Here is a 21,404-nt window from a genome sequence, read left to right on the forward strand (position 1 = left end):
ATCTACTTTCACTTTCAGTTTTAAGCACATGTTTGTAAGACAAAGACTTGCTTATACATTGGACTTGAGAGAAGGTGGGCAGGAAGGAGGGGGAATTCTATATGATCCGACAAATGAGAATCCTATATGTTACTGATGTAATTTGTTGCACGCCCATTTTATGCTTTACAATAAAAGGGGCTGTCTGGGTGTTTCTGCCCAGAGAGCCATTTTGGATATGAGGCTGATAGCTTGTGTCTAATCTGCTCGATGTGTGCACACTGTACAATTTGGAAGCTACAAAATACCCCGAAACCTCCTGGAGAAAACCGTAATCCAGATCAGTTGTACAGCAATCCATGGTTAGAGAAATTATGTACAAAAGAAAATTCATTTCAGTGGGTACAAAAAAATGAGACTTCAATGACAGCAATGGGTTTCGCAGTAGCAGGGGGAACACCTGGATAATTCTTTATTTCGTCACAGTGAGGGTTCTCAGGTAACTCTAAAACGTAACTTTTAATTACAGTCTTACATAAAAAGGATTCTGTTTAGTCAAAGTCCTAGCTTACAGACACACAAACAAAAAATGTTAAAATGTCTAACCCCTAGCAACTTCTGGGGAAAGAACAGCCAATGAGCCACCCTTGAAAAAAGTGTATAGTTACACAGTATCGGGAAATCAGGAATTCCCGATACTTCTGAAGTTTAATATCGTATACAACTTGAGACAGAGTATTTAAGTTTGGCTCAATGGAACTAGCTAGATTGTTCCCATCATAGTGAACAGATAGTACAGCTATTCAATGAAGATGAATGCTGTCAATTTCATCAACAGGCCGTGGTTGTGTCTCTTGGTTGGGATGAGATACACTTTTTACGGCTAGTCGAAGAAGAAAAAAATGTTTTTAAAGCTGACAATCGTCAATCATTATGGCTCAACATGGCGTTCTTATAAGCCAATGTATAGCCACAAAGTGCAGTGCATCAACTGCTGAAAAAATGCTTAACTGGGTTCGACGCGTTTCCGCTACGATAAACGCAGCCTCATCAGGAACCATCAATTATGGATCAATAAGTCAGCTATAAAGAGATCGGTAAGTCCCGAAAACGAGACTCACCCCTCTTTAAATAGAAGGAAAGTGGACTGTTCTACCAATTAATGAGAACAAATAAGTCCGCTTCCTGACAGAAAATAAAACTGCAGGATTGGAGATTGAAAGGTAAGTCCCAAGGTGGGGAGATACCCTGCATTCACTCAGAGGAGATAGACGATCCTATCACTAGGTTAGAAAAGATAAGCCCAGTTTCCCCCAGAAAAGATTTTTCAGGAACAAAATAAAAAAATGGCAGCAACCAGCCTCAGTGGTAGGCAGGTAGCTATGAATGAGCTCTGTGTCAGGTTAGGTTCTTATAGTGGTGTAAACCCTCCCTTTCTTGGGGGTATGTAGCCTTGCAGCCAATGAGCTTCAATTCAGTCTATAACTCCGCCTCCCAAGGGCGGAGGGACCACTGGCCAGGCACAGCATCCTATTTAAGCCATCAATAAAGAAATACAGCACATCATTCTTTACAGTAGCATCCCGCTCCTCCAAGCATACCAAGAAGCCTTAAACGCTCTCCTTAACATGTGCCCTGGAGTGTAAATCAGTGTCTCCGTCTGTATCTAGGTCACATGACTCATCCCGGTCATGTGACCCAGTGATGTCATCTTGCCAGGTCCTGTTTCTCCCAGCAATCCGGCTGAGCGACAGAGGAGTAAACTCCATGGTCAATTAAAGGATAACTAAGGCTGAAGAATGATTTCTTAGTCTATGCAGTTAGGTTATAAAGGTCCCTGCAATATGTGGGAGTGTAAATCAGTGTCTCCTTCTGTATCTAGAAGGTCACGTGACTCATCACGGTCATGTGACCCAGTGATGTCATCTTGCCAGGTCCTGTTTCTCCCAGCAATCCGGCTGAGCGACAGAGAAGTAAACTCCATGGTCAATTAAAGGATAACTAAGGCTGAAGAATGATTTCTTAGTCTATGCAGTTAGGTTATAAAGGTCCCTGCAATATGTGGGAGTGTAAATCAGTGTCTCCTTCTGTATCTAGAAGGTCACATGACTCATCCCGGTCATGTGACCCAGTGATGTCTTTTTTTTATTCCTCTATGGACTTGCAGTATTGGAATCTTCGGTCATGCAATCAGGCATAGCTTCTCCAATAGAGAATCCTCCTCCTATAACAGAGAGCAAGCGGAGAGCAGGATCGTAATGTCCTTATTAACTGCTGTTTACATAATTTTATTACTGTTAAATCCCAAAAAGGCTGCTCAGTGCCTCATCTCGGTTCCTCAGCTCATTCAGTAGTTTGATAAATGCTATATGTATTTATATCATTAAATGATACATATTATGGATGAGAGAGCGGTAGCAGAACGTTTATAAGGGACAGGATGCTTCGATAATAGTAGCTGGCAATGAACGCCACATCCTTGAGGAATAATGTCGGAGAAATCTTCAGCATCAGTTTAACAGATATTGAGTCTGGATCTGATGAGGATGCGGTATCTTCGTTTAGATATATGATGGCTTTTAGAAATAAGGAAAGGGAGAAAGGGGAGTTTATATAACATGGGCAGAGAATCAAATGGCTGAATATTGATATGCTGGCAGAGAATTACGGATGGTAATTTGAAGAAGGAATTACAGGTAAGTGTAGTGATTAGAACAATTGTTGGTTCTTAGATGAAGCTTGAAAATGATAGCGTTTCATTGAGCCCTTTGGGCTGTACACAGTCTATACGAAACGTCCATTGTGCCTCTTTTTGTAGTAATCTTTTGTCAAGATCGCCGCGACGTCCAAAGCTCTTTATGGATTCGACTCCCTGGAATTTTAACAAGTCGGGATTTCCATGATGAAAGTCCCTCATGTGGATAGCCACGGGGGTTTTTTCCCCCCGTCTGATGTTTCCCACATGTGCCAATATTCGTCGTCTAAACTCCTGTTTCGTTTTCCCAATGTAGTTCTTTTTGCATGGACAGCTTGCCATATAGACAAGAAAGGAGGTTCGACAATTGATGAATTCTCTAAGGTTATAGGATCTGCTGGTACTCGCACTGATGATTTTATCTCCTTTTTGAATATTTGCGCAGGCATGACAATGGGAGCACGGAAATGTTCCCATAGGTTTAAAGCCGTTTAACCATGTGTCCGGATGAGGCGTTTGTAGGTGACTTTTCACTACCCTGTCCCTAATGTTTCTACCCCTCCTGAATGTTAACTGGGGTGTACTGGGTAGGATAGTTTTTAGGTCCGGATCATCCTGGAGAATCCCCCAGTGTTTCAAAAGAAGTTCTCGCATAAATGGAACTCCTGTGTCAAATGTGGAAATAATGCGAATTTGCTCATCTATTTTTTTGCTTTTAGGTATCAGCAGGGATGATCTGTTCTGTGTAGTAGAGAACCGGTATGCCTTATCCACGGCATTGCTTGGGTAACCTCTATCCGCGAATCTTTTCTTTAAATGATTACTTTGATGTTGGAAGTCTTTCTCTTCGGAACAGTTCCGTTTAAGTCTCAAGAACTGGCCCTTGGGGATTGCACTTCTCAAAGAGTAGGGGTGGGCACTTTCCCATGCAAGTAAGCTATTTGAGGCAGTGGGCTTCCTGAACAGAGTAGATTGTAAATATCCATTGGGGGTTTTGATAATCTGAATGTCTAGAAACGTAATTGATTCAGATTGTACTTCCATGGTGAGTTTTAGATTTATGGAGTTCTGATTTAATGCATCCACAAACTCAATAAAGGAATCCTTAGTGCCTGACCACAGGACGAGAATGTCATCTATATATCTAAGCCACATAATGGCTTTCTCAGTCCATTGTGAGTATTGATCTGTGAACACCATCTGAGCCTCCCACCAGCCCAGGAACAAATTTGCGTAAGATGGGGCGCAGGGGCTCCCCATCGCGGTGCCCCTGAGCTGGTGGAAGAGATGGTTGTTGAACAGAAAGTAATTCTTTGTTAGAACAAATGTCAACAGATCAATCACAAATTGATTGTGGCGATTGAAGGTTGTGCCTCTCTGTTTCAGGAAATAGCCCACTGCCTCAGTTCCGATTTCGTGAGGGATGGAGCTATAAAGACCCTCAACGTCCAAGCTTGCAAGTAGGGTATCCGGTTCGACATGTATCCCGTCTATCAATCTCAAAACGTCCGTTGTGTCACGTACGTAAGATGGTAACGCAGTGACAAAGGGACGTAAAATTCGGTCAATGTAGATCCCACAATTCTGGGTCATATTATCTAGACCGGAAACAATGGGCCTACCTTTAAGGGGGGGAAAACCCTTGTGAACCTTAGGTAGGCTGTAAAAGGTGGAGATCTTAGGGTGAATGGGTACTAAGTATTCAAATTCTGTGGAGTCGATGCATCCCCAAGTTTTAGCTGTTTGTAGAATTTGCATCAATTCCTTCCCAAAGAGATCTGTAGGGTCCGATGTTAGTTTTCTGTATGTCGCCCTATCATTGAGAATATTCTCACACATACTGACATATTGTTCCCTGTCTAGTACCACGACATTACCCCCCTTGTCGGAGGGTTTTATTATTAGATCATCGTTTTTTTCTAAAGACTCCAGAGCTCTTAATTCTTCAGTTGTGAGGTTATTACGTATACGCTCTGGGACTGGAATTTCTTTAATCTCATTTAGAATTATTTTCTCAAATATATCGATGTATGTGGAGGTATTGGGGGGAGGGTTCTTAGTACTTTTTTTCTTTAGTTCCGTAAATGGACCTATCCCTTCTGCTTTCCCTTGATCTCTTTCTAGCGAAACCAGGGCATCATGGCCCGGAAGGTCCTGAGGTTCTAGACCCAGTTCGTTGGCTTTAACTCGGTTCTGTACCGCAAAGAATTTTCGCCATCTTAGCTTGCGAAGAAAGAGAGCTATGTCTTTCGACCAGGCAAACCGATCAAATCGGCTTGCCGGGACGAAAGACAGGCCTCTCTCTAGCACCGAAACCTGGTGCGTGGTCAAACTGTGTGTGGAGAGGTTAATGACCTTCATTTTATCTTCAGTTACTGTTGCACCCATAGGTGCATTGGGGACCTGTTCTTTTGTTTTCGTTTTATCACCTGGGGAGTCACTACTCACATCTCTTGTAATCCCTTCAATGGTGAGAGTAGGGGGAGTCTCTTGTGTCAGTGAAGTGGTCTCATTTATTTGGTCACCTTGGGATGTTACACTTAAGTTCCCAGTGTCTTGTGTGATTCTGGGGACCGGATCTTCAGTCACAAGAAGAAACTCATTTATTTTTAAAGGTGATTTATTAGCACATGTATCACCTATAGGATCAGATACTCCATGATTATTGACGGGATTTATCAGTGATTGCTTGGATCCCTCCTTTCTCTCATGAAGTATTGTCCTATTGGTTGTGCCAAAAAGTTTGTGTTTCTTGTCACTGATTGTCTTCCCCTGCCTCGAACCCGCCCCCTCGGACGGCCTCTGCCTACGCCTAAAAAATGACTCCTATTCAGGTGTGATGAACTATTTTCACCTTCTGATACTTCAGCCTCTGAAGAACTAATGTCCGTCCCTGATTTTAAATCAGGACCCCTATATATCCTATTTTCTCTGAAGTCCTGAAGGTCCCTCATAAAGTATCTATGTTTCTTCTCTTTGAGATATGTCACATACTTATCAATGCTCTCCTGCAATTGTTTCTCTTTAGTAGGGAACTCGGGATCATTAGTAAATGTTTTAGCCGTGTCGATGGCGTCATTGAGTATCTTGGAGTTTTTTTCTAGACTCGCTTTTTCTTCTTCTAGTAGTATCTGGATAAGTCTAAGAGATGATTCTGTATTAGCCTTATCCCATTTCTGCATAAATTCCGTAGTGCGACATTTGAGGGGCGGGAGCAGAGGAGAACGAAGACCTCGAGGCACAATCTGATGTTCCAGATATTTGGACAGCCCCTGAACCTCCCACCAATTGCGTGTGTACTCTTTGTACACTGTGGTTAGATGTTTAAAACACATTTTCAGATTCGTGTGATTGTGTTGCGGATTAAATTCCCTGTCTGAGACTTCAATGACAGCAATGGAGCATTTTGGATTTATCACAGATTTGATGCAATTTCAGTGCCAAATCCACTGCAAATATCTGCAGTGTGAACAGGTTAGAGGTGGGTGTCCTGCTAAGATCTCTCCAAGAGCATAATGGGTAATCCTAAAAGTGGTGACAAAGAAGCCACGGGTAACAGCAAAAGGCCTACAGAAGATTCTAGATTCTAAATAAACTCTGTCCATGTGTCCACTAATAGAAAACCAAGTGAACACAATTAATATTAATGGAGGGACACCACGAGGGAAGGCGCTGTTATCCAAATAAACACTGTGACCTATCTAGTTTTCCTGAGACACCTGGATGCTCCACAATGGTTCTGGGAAAATGTTCTATGGAAAGAGAAGACAAAACTGGAACTTTGTAGCAAAAATACCCAATGCTATTTCTGGAGGAAAAAGAACCCACACCCCGACACCTGAACCTCATCCCAGCTGCGACACATGGTGGAGAGGGCATCAGTGTTTGGGGCTGCTTTTACTGCCTCGGGGCCTGGACTCTTAAGCACACATGCACGAAAATAGGTCCTGCTCTATTTTCCTGCATTTTTCTCAGCAAAAGTGCTATAGATGTCTATGGCAGGTGCGAAAATACACAAGGGAAGGGTGTGACACTGAGCAAAACACAGGAAAAAAAGACAGCTGGACCTTATTAGGCTTAAATAGCCATTAAATTCACTCGTGTGTGAATTGGCCTTGTGCATAAAAATTACAGTTATATGTGCAGAAGCACAAGCAACACGCCGATTATGATCCTCCTCAAACCTCGTTGATGCACAAATACACAGCACAAACTTTCGTGTGATGCCTCCATTACCGAAAGAATCTGGGCTGTGAAGTCATAGAGGGGTCTGTTCTGGGGTTTGCATTTCAGGGGGTCTGGTCCTTAAATACCATTTACTGACATCAAACTGTGACCAATGACTCTGCCGCTCCTCCGTTGTATATGATTTGTGCTTAACTAAGCTATTATTAACTAAGCTATTAATATGAGCAAAATGACAAAAACCATTTTACAGCTGTCAAAGGTATTTGGAATGATATAGAATTCTATAACAGACTTCATGTATCAAAAGGGTTTAGATAAAGAGACGTGATGATGCAGGCTGTGATGACCAAAGTTCTGATTTTGTATCTAGTGCTAGGGATATAAGTTGTGAGATCTGATTGTGTAGTGGCCCAGAACTAATAGGGCCCCTCCAAAATGTCTGCTATATGTTGTCTGTATTGTCTTGTACATTGTCTTGGAATGGGGAATAAATCATCAGAATCTGTATTAGAGTTTGCAGGAATGAAAGGGTTAGGCCTCCTTCCCACGAGCGTGACGGGCTCCGCAGCGTAATATTCCGCTGTGAAGCCCGTCACGGCGCCCCCCAGAGCCCCTATACTTACCTGCGGGAGATAGCGTGAAATCGCTTCCCCGCCCACCACCGCCGCGTCACCGCTCGTCACCGCTCGTCACCGCCCACCGCTCTCGCGTCACCAGCCGTGTCACGTGACGCGGCCGGACCGCGTCATTTGGCGTCATATGACGCTCGGCGGTGGGCGGGAAAGCGTTTTTTCACGCTATCTCCCGCTGGTTACAGCGGGAGATAGCGTGAATGGACGGCTTCCATTGACTGCAATGGAAGCCGTCAGTGCGTACAGCCCGTCCTCACCCGCAGAAAATAGAGCATGCTGCGGGTGAGGACGGGAGAAATCGCGGTGCGTAATTCCGCGGTGGAATTACGCATCGTGAGCATGGAGCTATTAGGTTCAATAGAACCTAATAGCTGCGTGCAACGCAGCGGATTTTCGCCGCGAATTACGCGGCGGAAATCCGTTCGTGGGAAGGAGGCCTTAATGTCTGCAAATGAGCTGTCTGTCTGCTGTAAATGTATCATTTTATGTTGTGAGTTTGGAAGTCATGTGACCATGCTTCATATAGGTGTTTGCAAAGATTATGTGCAAGTCAGTCTGCAAAGAGTGAGTTTAGGAAAGTCAGTGTTGGTGTTTGCAAGAGGAGTTGGCAGGAGCCAGAGTTATTTGGACCCCCACAGACACTGAATGGTCTTTGTGTGGAATAATGGAGGAGGCCGAGCGATGGCCTAAAAGTTACCCTGGGACTACTACCCCTAGAAGTTCTACAGAATGAGCGGATGAGAGGAGATCACCATGCAGCGCTGAGTGCTGCCTTTGAGAGTGAGTGTTGACCGGTAGAGAGGTGGAAGAGAGAGGAAAGGAGTTTTGGCCAGGAGCGGAGTCACACAAATCACTAAGACTGTGGGCCGGATATTCATCCTGTGATTTCCTCCCTGTCGCACCATCAGCTGCATCTGCACCAATGACTTGTTTTGGCCCATGTACCTGTTGAACTGTTCTGTTTGGATTTACAAGTAAAGTAACACTGCCATCCATTCTTGGCTTTGTTTCAAACTACCCCCTGTGCGTTTGGACTATTATTCCATCATCCGGATTCACCGCAGAGGAAGGAATGTTGGCGTATGCCCATGACAACGAGTTGTAAGTTAAAACCGCACCGCAGTTTCCAGTGACTTCCTCCCTGTAGTAACTTGGACAGGTCCTGTGCTAGCCTTACAGGGGAGGAGATGGTAGGGCCACCGTGACAAGTGACAACTCTATCCCTGCCATCTCCTTGGCTGTGGGCTCACTCCTCGCATGCTGCAATTCTTCTGGGCGCCTTGAACACTTTCTCTCCAGCAGTATTTTACAAGACCTCTTGTATCTCAATTGGTTTAGTTGTCTTTGTGCAAGAGCGCCCTATAGAAACATACAGCTGCACACTACGTATGCTCTTACCCACAAACTACATCCGTGTTTCTAAAGGCCCATTTATACTGGGCAACTGTCGGCTACGTTCTGCAGGAGCGATTGACATCACCGCTAGTTGTTCGCGCTCCTGCAGAACGTTTAGACAGGTAGATCATCATTGAGAATCGTTCTCTCGTCATTAACTCCTCGCTCAGTGCTTCCCATTCTATGTGTAATAGAATGTGATTTGTGACTTCTGTAAGGTCCTTGAAGGTAATATAGCTGCAACCTCTGAACTACATTTTGGCTGCCCTGGAAGTTTATTGTTTGGGCTTAGTTATCCGGTTAAGTGTACATTATTAGCTGTGAATGCAAAAGCCTTTACAGCTATAAATGTAAGCCTAATAGGAAAACTAACCCCTACCCCTCCATGGCAGGCAAAAAGCATTTAAGAGGCTGCAGCTGTTCCTGGCCTCCGTCAGTGCAGCGTCTGTCTATTGATTTGTACCCGCTATGGCGGCTGTGAGCTGCGTCCCCGTCTGCAGTAGCCCCGGTGACTCACCGAGCGTCCTGCGGTTTGCCCCACTGGTGCTTCAGTCTCTTCTGCAGCACAGCATGATCCGCCCCAGCGGCGCTCATCAGCCCTCACATCGACCGCTGGTTCTGTCTGCAGGCTTCCCCCCCTCCCCCCCCCCCCCCACTGCATCAGGTGGCCCAGTGGCGCTGAGATGTACCGGCTGGTCTGTCCGCTGCCTTCTTTCCCCACTGCATCAGGTGGCCCTGTGCTGCTCTGCAGGGTTCCCATCAGCAGAGCAACGCGTCTGTCGGCTGCCTTCTCCCGCACAGCATGAGGAGCCTAACGGCAGATAGTGGGGCACAAGTTTCTCCCCAACAACATCAGCTGCCGATCGACTAACAGCGGGGCCGGTAAAGGGGACTGCAGGTGGCACTGTACAGGCCCCGGGAACACTCACAGTGGGGCCGCAAAGGGGACATGGTAAGGGGAGATGGGCTGCCACAGACAGCAGTGCTGGCCGCCCATAGGAGCAATTACTGCAGGAGACCTCAGTGCCAGGACCTGTGAGGCTCAGGGAGGGGAGCATGCCGTGCAGCCAATCACTACGAGGGGGCATCACCGACCTGTCAAGCAGCCACAATCTTGTCTCCACCCCTACTTCCTGGTGGTAACAAGATACAATAATACCAGAGTATATTGCATAGCTGCAGCACTGAATGGCTTACTGTCTGGAAATGTATCTTTTGTTTGTTATATGACCTTGTCCCATAAATGTGTTTTCAAGGTGTATGATTGAGGGAGAAGGAGTGAAGTTCTGAGTCTGGAGAGCGCTCTGAGTTGTTTTGTGGAGTTCTGTGGTGGTTGTTGGAGTTTTCGTCTGCAGGAGAGGGAAGTCTGGCTGCATGCAGATACTTTCAACCTGCATGTGGTGAAGATGGAAAAGGCTGAGATTTGGCCTTTTCCCTGGGACCAATATCCCCAGGAGTTCCACTGAATGACTGAATTGTTGGAGTCCGCCATGCAGACCTAAAGTCTTCAGGAGTGAGTGAGTGACCGTTAGAGAGTTTGTGCCTTTCTAAGGAGTATTTTTCTAGGAGCGGTGCTACACAGATAACATGGACTGTGGGCCCGGTGTCATCCTGAGTTTGCCTCCCTGTCCTTACCACTCACCGGCAGCTGTATCAGAAGCTTGGTGCTGGGCTCTTGTGCCAGGGGGGGTGTTTGCTCGGATAACAACCTGGTACTTGTTGTAACACCAAGTACCGAAGAAACCTCAGCTTTCCGGTGCTTAACCCCTTTGCAAGTCACAGTCAGTGTGATTGCGGCATCTAAATGGCTGACAGAGGGAGGGGGCTCCCTCTGTCACTTATCGGACCCCTGTGATGTGAACCTGAGGTTCTGATGGGTTGGTGAATATAGCCTCTGGGTCTGCCAGCTGCCAGGTGGCCTATGAAGTTCAGTCTCTTGGCTGAGCTTTATACTGTGTTTCTCCAATAATAAAAAAATACAAGACCTCCCCCCAAAATAAGCCATAGCTAAACTACATGAAAAAAAAACTGTGTATCAGTCCCTTGCATTGGGCTGTGGTGCTGCTGCAGGCTTCTGTGTACCCCTGAACGCCAACAGAGCATTCGCTTTCTGGTAGCGGGGCTTGAGTACCCCGCCTTTAGCAAGCGATTGCTTTGATTGGTTGATCGAGCACCATGTCAGCCAATGAGAAGCAGCACTCAATTAACCAATCACAGCCATTCAATGATGTGATTGAATGGTTAATCGAGTGCTGGCTCTGACTGGCTGACGCGGCATTCGATGATCCAATCAGAGCAATGGTTTGCTGGAGGCGGGGTATTCATGCCCCGCCACCAGGAAGAGAATGTTCTGTCGGCGATCAGGAGTACACAGAGGCCTGCTGCAGTTCAGCGCGAGGGACCCAAATGCTGTCTACTAGGTGAGTATTATAAGCCTTCCCTCAAAATTAAGACACTGTGCCTCTTTTGGGGCAAAAATAATATAAGACAGTGTCTTTTTTCCAGGAAAACACGGTAGCTTTCTAATACACTACTATACTGATGTATTACAGCTTATTAGAAAAATTTATATAAGATGCTGATAATTAAGTTCCCTTACGATCCACAATTCAGTCAGCCCATAGACAATCATTAGGCATCCGCAGTTAATTGAATACCTGAAAAACGGGATTTTTTTCTTACCGATAATTCCCTTTCTGGAAGACATCATGACAGCATACGCTGGAGGTTGCTCACCTGCTGACCTGAAGGGACAGGAAGAGGCAGAGTATAAAAAGAACCTCCCCTCCACCAACACCAGTGCGTTCCAAATGACCACAGTGACCAGCTATTTAACCAGAAGGTGTGTTTTTATTGACATCACACACCTCAGAAAACAAAGTCAAAGCATACACATTACCTCATGTGATGGACAAACTAGGGTAACCATGTTGGTAAGGGGGGGAAAAAAGCCCATATGCTGTCATGATGTCTTCCAGAAAGGGAATTATCGGTTAGAAAAAATTCCCGTTTTCCCCATGACATCATGACAGCATACGCTGGAGGAATACCAAATAAGTGGCATGGGCTTTTTAGGGAGGGATTACGGCTTGGAGCACCTTCCTACCGAAGGATGCGTCCTGACTATATTTAAAGTCCAGCCTATAATGTTTAATGAAAGTATGGCCTGAAGTCCATGTGGCTGCGTTACAGATTTGCTCAATCGACGCGTGCGCTCTCTCTGCCCAAGAGGATGCCACCGCTCTCGTTGAGTGGGCCTTCAATCCTTCTGGAGGGGGGATGCCCTTGGCCTTGTAAGCCTCCTGGATGGCTCTCCTGAGCCACCTGGCGATCGCATCTTTAGAAGCGGCCTTTCCTTTGGCCTGCCCCTGAAATTGAACGATAAGTTTGTCAGACTTCCTGAAACTTTCCGTTGCCTCAAGGTACGCTAGTACCGCTCTTTTGACGTCTATATTATGGAGCTTTTGTTCTTTTCCATTTTTGAAATTTTGGCAAAAGGCTGGAATAACTATTGGTTGGCCCTTGTGGAAATCTGACAATACTTTAGGCTGGAAGGACGGGTCTAAAAAAAAAACTATTTTGTCTGGGTGGATAGTCATATATGGGGCCCTTCGTGAGAGGGCCTGGATTTCCCCCACGCGTCTGGCCGACGTAACTGCCACAAGCAGGGCTACCTTGTACGTCAGCCAGGCGATGGATAGATCCGTAATCGGTTCGAATGGGGGGGGGGGGGGGTCGCAGAAGGCCTAAAGGACTATGGTCAGATCCCAGGGTGGTGCCGTGGGCCGTGTGAATGGATGTAATCTGCTCGCCCCTCTAAGAAATCTCCTAATCCACCCATGCTCCGCCAGCGCGAGATCGAAGAATGCCCCCAAGGCCGCAATTTGGACTTTGAGGGTATTCGGACTCAAACCTTTATCCAGGCCCGCCTGGAGAAAATCTAAGATTTTACGAACGTCTGGCTGGTCCAGCTGCTGGATGTCCTGGCCGAACCACTCCGAAAATTTTTTCCAGACTTTGGAGTAGATTTTGTGTGTCGAGGGTTTAAGACTCTCGCTAATGGTGGAAATAACATTAGGGGAAAGACCCTTCCCTAGGAACTTTACCCGCTCAAGCTCCAGGCCGTAAGCCTGAACTTGTGAACTTCCGGGTAAAGAAGAGGGCCCTGCGACAGTAGGTCCGGTCTTGTTGGAAGGTGGAAGGGCTCTCCCACTGACAGGGATCTCAGGAGGGGGAACCACGGTCTTTTGGGCCAATATGGTGCTACAAAAATTACTGTTAGGGTTGACTGCAGTAATTTCCTTAGCAGGAGCGGGATTAGTGGTAGAGGGGGAAAGGCATATGCTAGGTCCCAATCCCAGGGGTGAGAGAGAGCGTCCGTGCCCAAGGACTGTTTCTCTGCGCCTCTGGAAAAGAAAAGCCGGCATTTGGTGTTTGCGCTTGACGCAAAGAGGTCTACTTCTGGTACCCCCCACTTCTCCACAAGAAGGCTGAACACCTCTGGATGGAGTTCCCACTCTCCTGGGTCCACTTTCCTTCTGCTTAAAAAGTCCGCGGCTGAGTTCTCGGCTCCTTTTATATGAAAGGCCGATAGGGACTTTGTTGTGCCTTCCGCCCATTGAAGGATCCGCCCCGCCAGTCGTTGTAGTGGAGGATTCCTGGTGGTACCCTGGTGGCGAATGAGTGATACTGTTGTCATATTGTCTGAGAAGATCCTCACATGCTTCGCCACTAACCGTGTTTGCAGGCTACGCAGGGATTTCCATACCGCTTTAAGCTCCCTAAAGTTCGATGAGCTAGCTTTCTCGTGAACGTCCCAGGCCCCCTGTACATAACCGCCTTCAAAGTGGGTCCCCCACCCTTTGGCGCTGGCATCGGTCGTGATTATTACTGCCGGGTCCAAATTCCAATCGGATGCCTGAGACAGGTTGTCCGACGACACCCACCAACGGAGTGAAGCTCTGGCTTCCGCAGAAATAGGGATTGTCTGATCAAGCGAAGCCTGCAACTTGTCCCAATTCTGGAGAATTAGTGACTGGAGTCCGCGACTATGGAACTGGGCCCAGGGGACCACGCCGATGCACGAAGTCATTAGTCCCAGGATCCGCATTGCGTCTCTTATCGTTACCCTATGTTTTTTATAGAGGTTGGAACATTCCTCTATGATAAGATGTTTTCTTAGGGGAGGAATGGACGAATTTTGTAGACTGGAATCCAGGATGACACCCAGGAATTTCTTCCTGGTTTCTGGCTCCATGTTGGATTTTGACTCGTTAATAATCCAGCCAAGCTCCTTAAATAATTGCAATGTGGACTCCAAGTGTGATCTCAGAGTGGACGGGGAATCTGCCATCAATAGGAAGTCGTCCAAGTAGGGGATGATCATGACACCCTGATTTCGTAAGAAGGCCACCATTTCTATCACGACCTTGGAAAAAATTCGCGGAGCCGAGGAGATTCCAAATGGGAGGCAGACGAACTGAAAGTGGCAGATTTCCCCCTCCACCCTCAGCGCAAACCTCAGGAACTTTTGTGAGTTGGCGTAAATAGGGATGTGAAAATAGGCATCCTTAAGGTCTATTGTAGCCATTACGTTATCTCTGGCAATTAGAGGAGTTGCAGTTCTAATGGTTTCCATTTTGAATTTCGTATATTCAATGAATCTATTCAGTTGTTTGAGATTGATAATGGTGCGGTGGGAGCCATCTGGTTTGGGAACCAGAAAGAGGGGGGAATAGAAACCTTTTCCCTGTTCCTTCTTGGGGACCAGGATAACCGCGCCGAGACCCTGCAGGTTCCGTACGCCCTCCAACAGAGCCTGTTCTAGGCCTGGAGACTGGGTTGGGGTTATCATAAATCTGTCCAGGGGGCGGGATAGTAGCTCGATCGTGTACCCCTCCGCCACTAGGTGCAGTACCCACTCGTTAGTTGTAATACTACGCCAGCTATTGGAACAGCGAGCCAGTATACCCCCTACCGGGCCCGAAAGTATGGGCTGAGGGACAAAAGTTAAAGTCTTACCCCTTCCGCCCTTCGGATAAGACCATCTTCCGGCCTTCCCCTTCCCGGCGTACATGGACGAGGGATGAGGAGTGAAGGGTCTCTTGGGTGGTCTGGTGGCAGGCAGTCCGTGACTCTTGTCAGCTGCTTTCTCCAGCAGACGATCCAGGTCTGGTCCAAATATGCGCCCGCCCCGGAACGGTAGGGTACATAGCCTATTTTTGGAAGCTGAGTCCCCCGACCACTCTTTTACCCACACTGCCCTTCTGGCGGTGTTCGATAGTGCTGCCATGCGGGCTCCGAAGCGGACTGTTTCCATTGAAGCATCCGCCAGAAACCCTGTTGCCATCCGTAGCAGAGGGATGCCACTTGCGAACTCCTCCCTAGGGGCTTTTTGGTCGACTAGGGCTGCGAATTGGTCCAACCAGATTGCCATGGAACGAGCCACGGAAGTGGCCACGATGTTGGATTTCATGATCAGACCGGAGGTAGACCAGGCTTTACGCATGGTTGTGTCCACCTTATGGTCCAACGGGTTCTTTAAGTGGGACGTATCCTCAAAGAGTAATCTGGACTTTCTGGATACCATGGCAATTGCCGCATCGACTTTTGGTATCTCGTCCAAAAAGGACACCTCATCTCCCGGAAATAAAAGGCATTCTTTGAATTCCCTAGGGATTAGCGGAGCCTGATCCACGCTCTCCCACTCATTTAGAATCAGCTGCTTGAGCGTGGCGTTTACGGGGAATGAAGATTTCCGTTGCGGGAGTAACCCCGCGAACATATCCTCCTGGACTGTGCGGGGTTGCTGCACGTCTTCCTCCACCTGCATGGTTCTGCGTACAGCTTTTAGCAGTTGATCCATGTCTGAGGTAGAAAAAAGATATTTTTTGTCCTCCTGCGTCACTTCCCCGTCAAAATCCATATTTTCCGCTATGTCGGAGTCGGACTCAGACACCGCCGGAACCGACCTGCGTGTAACCCCGGAAGGCCCAGGTTGGAGGTCCGAGAGGGAGGACTGCACTTCTTCCCGGACGACTGACCGAATTTCGGCCATAAGGGAAGTTTTTTCCTCCTGCATAACTTTTGCGGAACAGGTAGCACATAACGTTTTTGTGCAGGAGTCGTCGAGTTTGGTTAGACATACTGGACATTTTTTACTCCTTCGTCTAGCCTCCCTCGGTTTTTGAGTATCCCTGTCCTGTAAGACAAGGGAAACTCTGTTAGTCGGGAAGTGTATGTAGTGCAGGTGTAGGTTGGTCCACCGGACCACTTACAGTTTGGAGGGTCTCTGGGTCCTCTCTGGCCGACATCTTGCGTCTTGCAGGAACGCTTCCTGTACTTAGGATCGTTCCTTAGCGTGGAGAAACACCACCAGCTGATGCAGGGGCAGCAGATTTTTAAATTCGGCACCGGCCGTGCCAGGCCACGCCCCATTCGCAGGCCACGCCCCCTTTGCGGAGCGTCTGATGTCACCGTGCTGTATTCCGCCGAGACCACGCCCCCTGGAGCGCTCCTGTCGGCCCTGGACCCGGAGATGGCGGCCGCCGCCTGAAATGACGGCCGCAGTGGTGCCGGCAGCCCGTACTTGGACCCCGGCCCACGCAGTCCCCGGAAAGCGCCCAGATGGGGTCCTTCCCACTGGGGTTGGCGGGGCTGCCAGAAGAAAAATGCCGCCGCTTCGCCGGTAAGTCCTCCTCCGGCATGGGACAGCGTCGCTGGAGCTCTGCCGTTGCTGTCCTGAAGGGACAGGAAAAACACTGGTGTTGGTGGAGGGGAGGTTCTTTTTATACTCTGCCTCTTCCTGTCCCTTCAGGTCAGCAGGTGAGCAACCTCCAGCGTATGCTGTCATGATGTCATGGGGAAATGTCATTTTTCCGATTTGCGGATTGCATGAGCTTGAAAAAAATCACAGCATGCTCCATTTTCTGCGGATTCCCACAGCGCTCAGCCAATCACAGTCAGCGCTCACCTGTCAATCAATGATGGCTGGGTGTTGCCCCTGATTGGTTATGGCGCTCAGTTAATCGGGGCAGCGCTTTCTGGAGGTGGGGATTTTTCAATCCCTGGCCTCCAGAAGACAGAAGACGTCTGCAGGGCCAGAGAAAAGAGCCGGACGGCTCTTCTAGATGAGTTAATATTTTTTTTACTTTTCTTTACAGCTAAAGAGGATTTTCAGGAAAGGGCTTATATTTCATGCCTTTCCCCGAAAATCATTGCTGCGGTGCTTTGCTGCAACCCATGGCTTTCAATGGGGCTGCAGCAGCGCTAGCCCCATTGAAAGCAATGGATAGCATCGCGGACCTCTATCACAGCTGTGACAGCTATGGCAGAGGATTCCTTCATCCCCGCCAGCCCCACTAAAAACAACGGGCGATAATGCTGCTTTTTCTTAGCGCTGTGAGTATGCAGTGAAGGCATCACAAATGACAATGAAACCATTGAAGATCATTGGTTTCATTTTCATGCGTTTTCACTCACTCTCGCAACGCAAAATAGCCTATCACCTGTGTGAAGCTGGCCTGAGTTGTATGCAATCATGTGGGCTGCAGCTGTCATTCAATACCTACAAATCACTCAGTAGCGCTACAAGACCTTTCAGTGTAGCTGTAGGACCCATTCGGACATTTGCAAGCCATATGCTGTCCGTCTACACAGTCCCATAATAGGCAATGAGGATCTTAAAACAACTGATTCTTCACATGGACCGCACACAGCCGTGCTAATTCAACCTTCTAATTGATGGTGACAGCTAAGGACAGTTCTGATAATCATGCAATTCCTTTATGTAAAAAATGTGTCTTGGCATTCCCTTAGCTTGTTTTTGCAAAAAAATGAAAATCAAGATTAAAATCAAAAATTGTCCTTAAGTTTGAAAAAAATACGAAATTGCAATTTTTGACCTATCGCCGAGCCCTTGCACAAAGTGTAAAAATTATCATGCTGCACATAGAAGCAGTTTATTGTGTTTTTATGTTTAGGAAGCAGAAATATTCGATCCCACCTGCTTGCATTAGCCCCACCAGCTGCCAATTTGAACACACCTACAACAGTTTTCCAATTTTTCCAGATTCACTTAAAGGGCAGCTTCATACAAGTGCATGTGGTTTTGCAAGTGTAACCTTATTTGGGGGTGGGTATATATAGTGACCCTTCCCAACAGGCTCTGGCGCAAACCCGTATGGCACACAGAGACCTGGTACCTTTGATAATTGAAAGAATGGATGTGATAGTGAGCTTTCTCTAGTCAGTGTCTCCATTCAGGATTGAGCTTTAGTGCTCTTGCACACAAATGTAGCGATTTTCGGTCGACTGTATCTATATATCCACAAATGGTCAATCATAGTTGCTAAGGAATTAGCAATCACCAAACAACAATACATAAAGCCTAGACCAGTGGTTCCAAACCTTTTTCAGCAATGGAGCACTTGATGTTTCCTTCACTCAGCTAACCCCAGGACTAGACTGGCTAACCCCACTCCCTACTTTTTATACCTTAACTCCCATCCAATCCTGAGTCAGGGGAAAGCTAACTATCCAATCCCTGCACTAGCTAGGGGTGATTGACAGGGGTGAGAGTAGTTAAGGGTGAGTTCTGCCAAGTCATGCGGGATTTGCTAGTATGAAAACACACAAATTTAACACATTATTGAGCACTTAAAGTGGTATACACACATTTAACATATTTAAAGACATATAATTTACATTACGTGGCTTTAACAATGCTGTGGGACCCCAACTCTAGGATACTACACGATGTGACCTGCATGAAAATGCGTCGCCCGTGTGAAAGAAGCCTACATGTGGATTTTGATGTAAATTGCCAGCCGAATTAAGCCACTTTCAAATCCATGCTAAACTTTAAAGGGGTTGTTTAGGATTAGAGAAAGGACCGTTTCTCTTGTCTATGGCTGTGTCTGGTATTAGAGGAGTTGTGTGATACAGAGTCTTTAGCAAAGCGGATCCTCGCCTGCATAATATACACTCATTGTCAAAAAAAAAGCGCCTAGAATTGTACCTAATGCTGAGGCTACGAGAAGATATAGCTAAAGGAGATGAACAGGTGGAATCTCTGTGGGTAGAAATACAGGGAGAAAAAAATAACAAAATCCTGATAGGGGTTTTCTATAGGCCACCAAAAGCAACAGAAGAAACTTAAAGGGGTTGTCCGGAGGCAGAAGTGAATTTTTTTTTTTGCCCCGTCCCCCTTCTAAAGCAAACATTACTATGCACAAGTTTAAATGGCTTTTAATGATGGTTTCTACTCACCGTTCCAGCGTTTCAGCAACTTATAAAATTTCTTCCAAGGTGCACCGGGGTTTTCTCCCATGGTGCACCGCGCTTGATGGAGCCCGACGTGCGCGCTCCCGAGACGCCGGTCACGTGATTCACTCGATGACGTCATCGCGGGAGGCGGGGAACTCTACTGCTTGTAATGCCTATTCCAGCCACCCCATTGGTTGGACGACACGACGAGCAGTAGGGAGGTGGAGTGATTTGAGAGGCCGTGCAAGGGAGGATTCAGCCACCACATGTTTCTCACTGACATTTTCCATAAAGAAGCCTAGATAAGAGCACCCGACCCGCTCCCCGCAGCAAATAAACCCCTCCATCGAGCCCTCTATGTAGTCCCCATTTATGCACTGTCTCAGCACCTCCTATATACTGCCTATATACTGACAATAATCTGCCTGCAACCTGCCTACTTACTGCTTGTAATCTGTCTGTAATCCATCCAACAATCTGCATACAATCTGCCTACAATGTGCCTGTCATCTGTCTGCAATCTGTCTGCAATGTGCCTGTAATCTGCCTGCAATCCGCCTTTAATCCCTCAAACGATCGGCATACAATCTGCATACAATCTGCCTCATTACTGCTTGTAATCTGTCTGTAATCCATCCTACACTCTGTCTACAATCTGCATACAATCTGCCCACTTACTGCTTGTAATCTGTCTGTAATCCATCCTACAATCTGCATACAATCTGCATACAATCTGCCTACTTACTGCTTGTATTCTGTCTGTAATCCATCCTACAATCTGCCTACAATCTGCCTATTTACTGCGTGTAATCTGTCTGTAATCCATCCTACAATCTGCCTGCAATCTGCCTACTTACTGCTTGTAATCTGTCTGTAATCTGCCTGCAATCTGCCTGCTATCTGCCTGCAATCTGCCTACTTACTGCTTGTAATCTGTCTACAATCTGCATACAATCTGTATACAATCTGCCTACTTACTGCTTGTAATCTGTCTGTAATCCATCCTACAATCTGCATACAATCTGCCTACTTACTGCTTGTAATCTGTCTGTAATCCATCCTACAATCTGCATACAATCTGCCTACTTACTGCTTGTAATCTGTCTGTAATCCACCCTACAATGTGCCTACAATCTGACTGCAATCTGCCTACTTACTGCTTGTAATCTGTCTGTAATCCATCCTACAATCTGCCTACAATCTGCATACAATCTGCCTGCAATCTGCCTCCTTACTGCTTGTAATCTGTCTACAATCTGAATACAATCTGCATACAATTTGCCTGCAATGTGCCTGTAATCTGTCAAACGATCTGCATACAATCTGCCTACTTACTGCTTGTAATCTGTCTGTAATCCATCCTACAATCTGCATACAATCTGCATACAATCTGCCTACTTACTGCTTGTAATCTATCTACAATCTGCATACAATCTGCCTATTTACTGCTTGTAATCTGTCTGTAATCCATCCTACAATCTGCATACAATCTGCCTACTTACTGCTTGTAATCTGTCTGTAATCCATCCTACAATTGCATACAATCTGCCTACTTACTGCTTGTAATCTGTCTGTAATCCATACTACAATCTTCCTACAATCTGCATACAATCTGCCTGCAATCTGCCTACAATCTGCCTACTTACTGCTTGTAATCTGTCTGTAATCCATCCTACAATCTGCCTACAATCTGCCTGCAATCTGCCTGCAATCTGCCTGTAATTTGTCAAACGATCTGCATACAATCTGCCTACTTACTGCCTGTAATCTGTCTGTTATCCATCCTACAATCTGCCTACAATTTGCATACAATCGGCATACTTACTGCTTGTAATCTGTCTTTACTCCATCCTACAATCTGCCTACAATCTGCATACACTCTGCCTGCAATCTGCCTACTTACTGCTTGTAATCTGTCTACAATCTGCATACAATCTGCCTACTTACTGCTTGCAATCTGTCTGTAATCCATCCTACAATCTGCATACAATCTGCCTACTTACTGCTTGTAATCTGTCTGTAATCCATCCTACAATTGCATACAATCTGCATACAATCTGCCTTCTTACTGCTTGTAATCTGTCTGTAATCCATCCTACAATCTTCCTACAATCTGCATACAATCTGCCTGCAATCTGCCTACAATCTGCCTACTTACTGCTTGTAATCTGTCTGTAATCCATTTTACAATCTGCCTACAATCTGCATACAATCTGCATACTTACTGCTTGTAATCTGTCTGTAATCCA

At 46.6% G+C, this 21,404-nt stretch overlaps 1 long non-coding RNA gene across 1 annotated transcript in view; it reads left to right on the forward strand.

The window, feature by feature from the left end:
- The first annotated feature begins 2,366 nt into the window (after nucleotides 1-2,366).
- Nucleotides 2,367-21,404, forward strand: part of LOC136619920 (uncharacterized) — an 86,092-nt gene continuing 67,054 nt past the window's right edge. Inside the window, exon 1 of the long non-coding RNA XR_010791086.1 lies at nucleotides 2,367-2,675. This is a non-coding gene — a long non-coding RNA (uncharacterized lncRNA). The remainder of the gene's footprint in view (nucleotides 2,676-21,404) is intronic.

Source organism: Eleutherodactylus coqui, chromosome 3 (genome assembly GCF_035609145.1).
Source record: "Eleutherodactylus coqui strain aEleCoq1 chromosome 3, aEleCoq1.hap1, whole genome shotgun sequence".
In the NCBI taxonomy this organism is placed as follows: domain Eukaryota; kingdom Metazoa; phylum Chordata; class Amphibia; order Anura; family Eleutherodactylidae; genus Eleutherodactylus; species Eleutherodactylus coqui.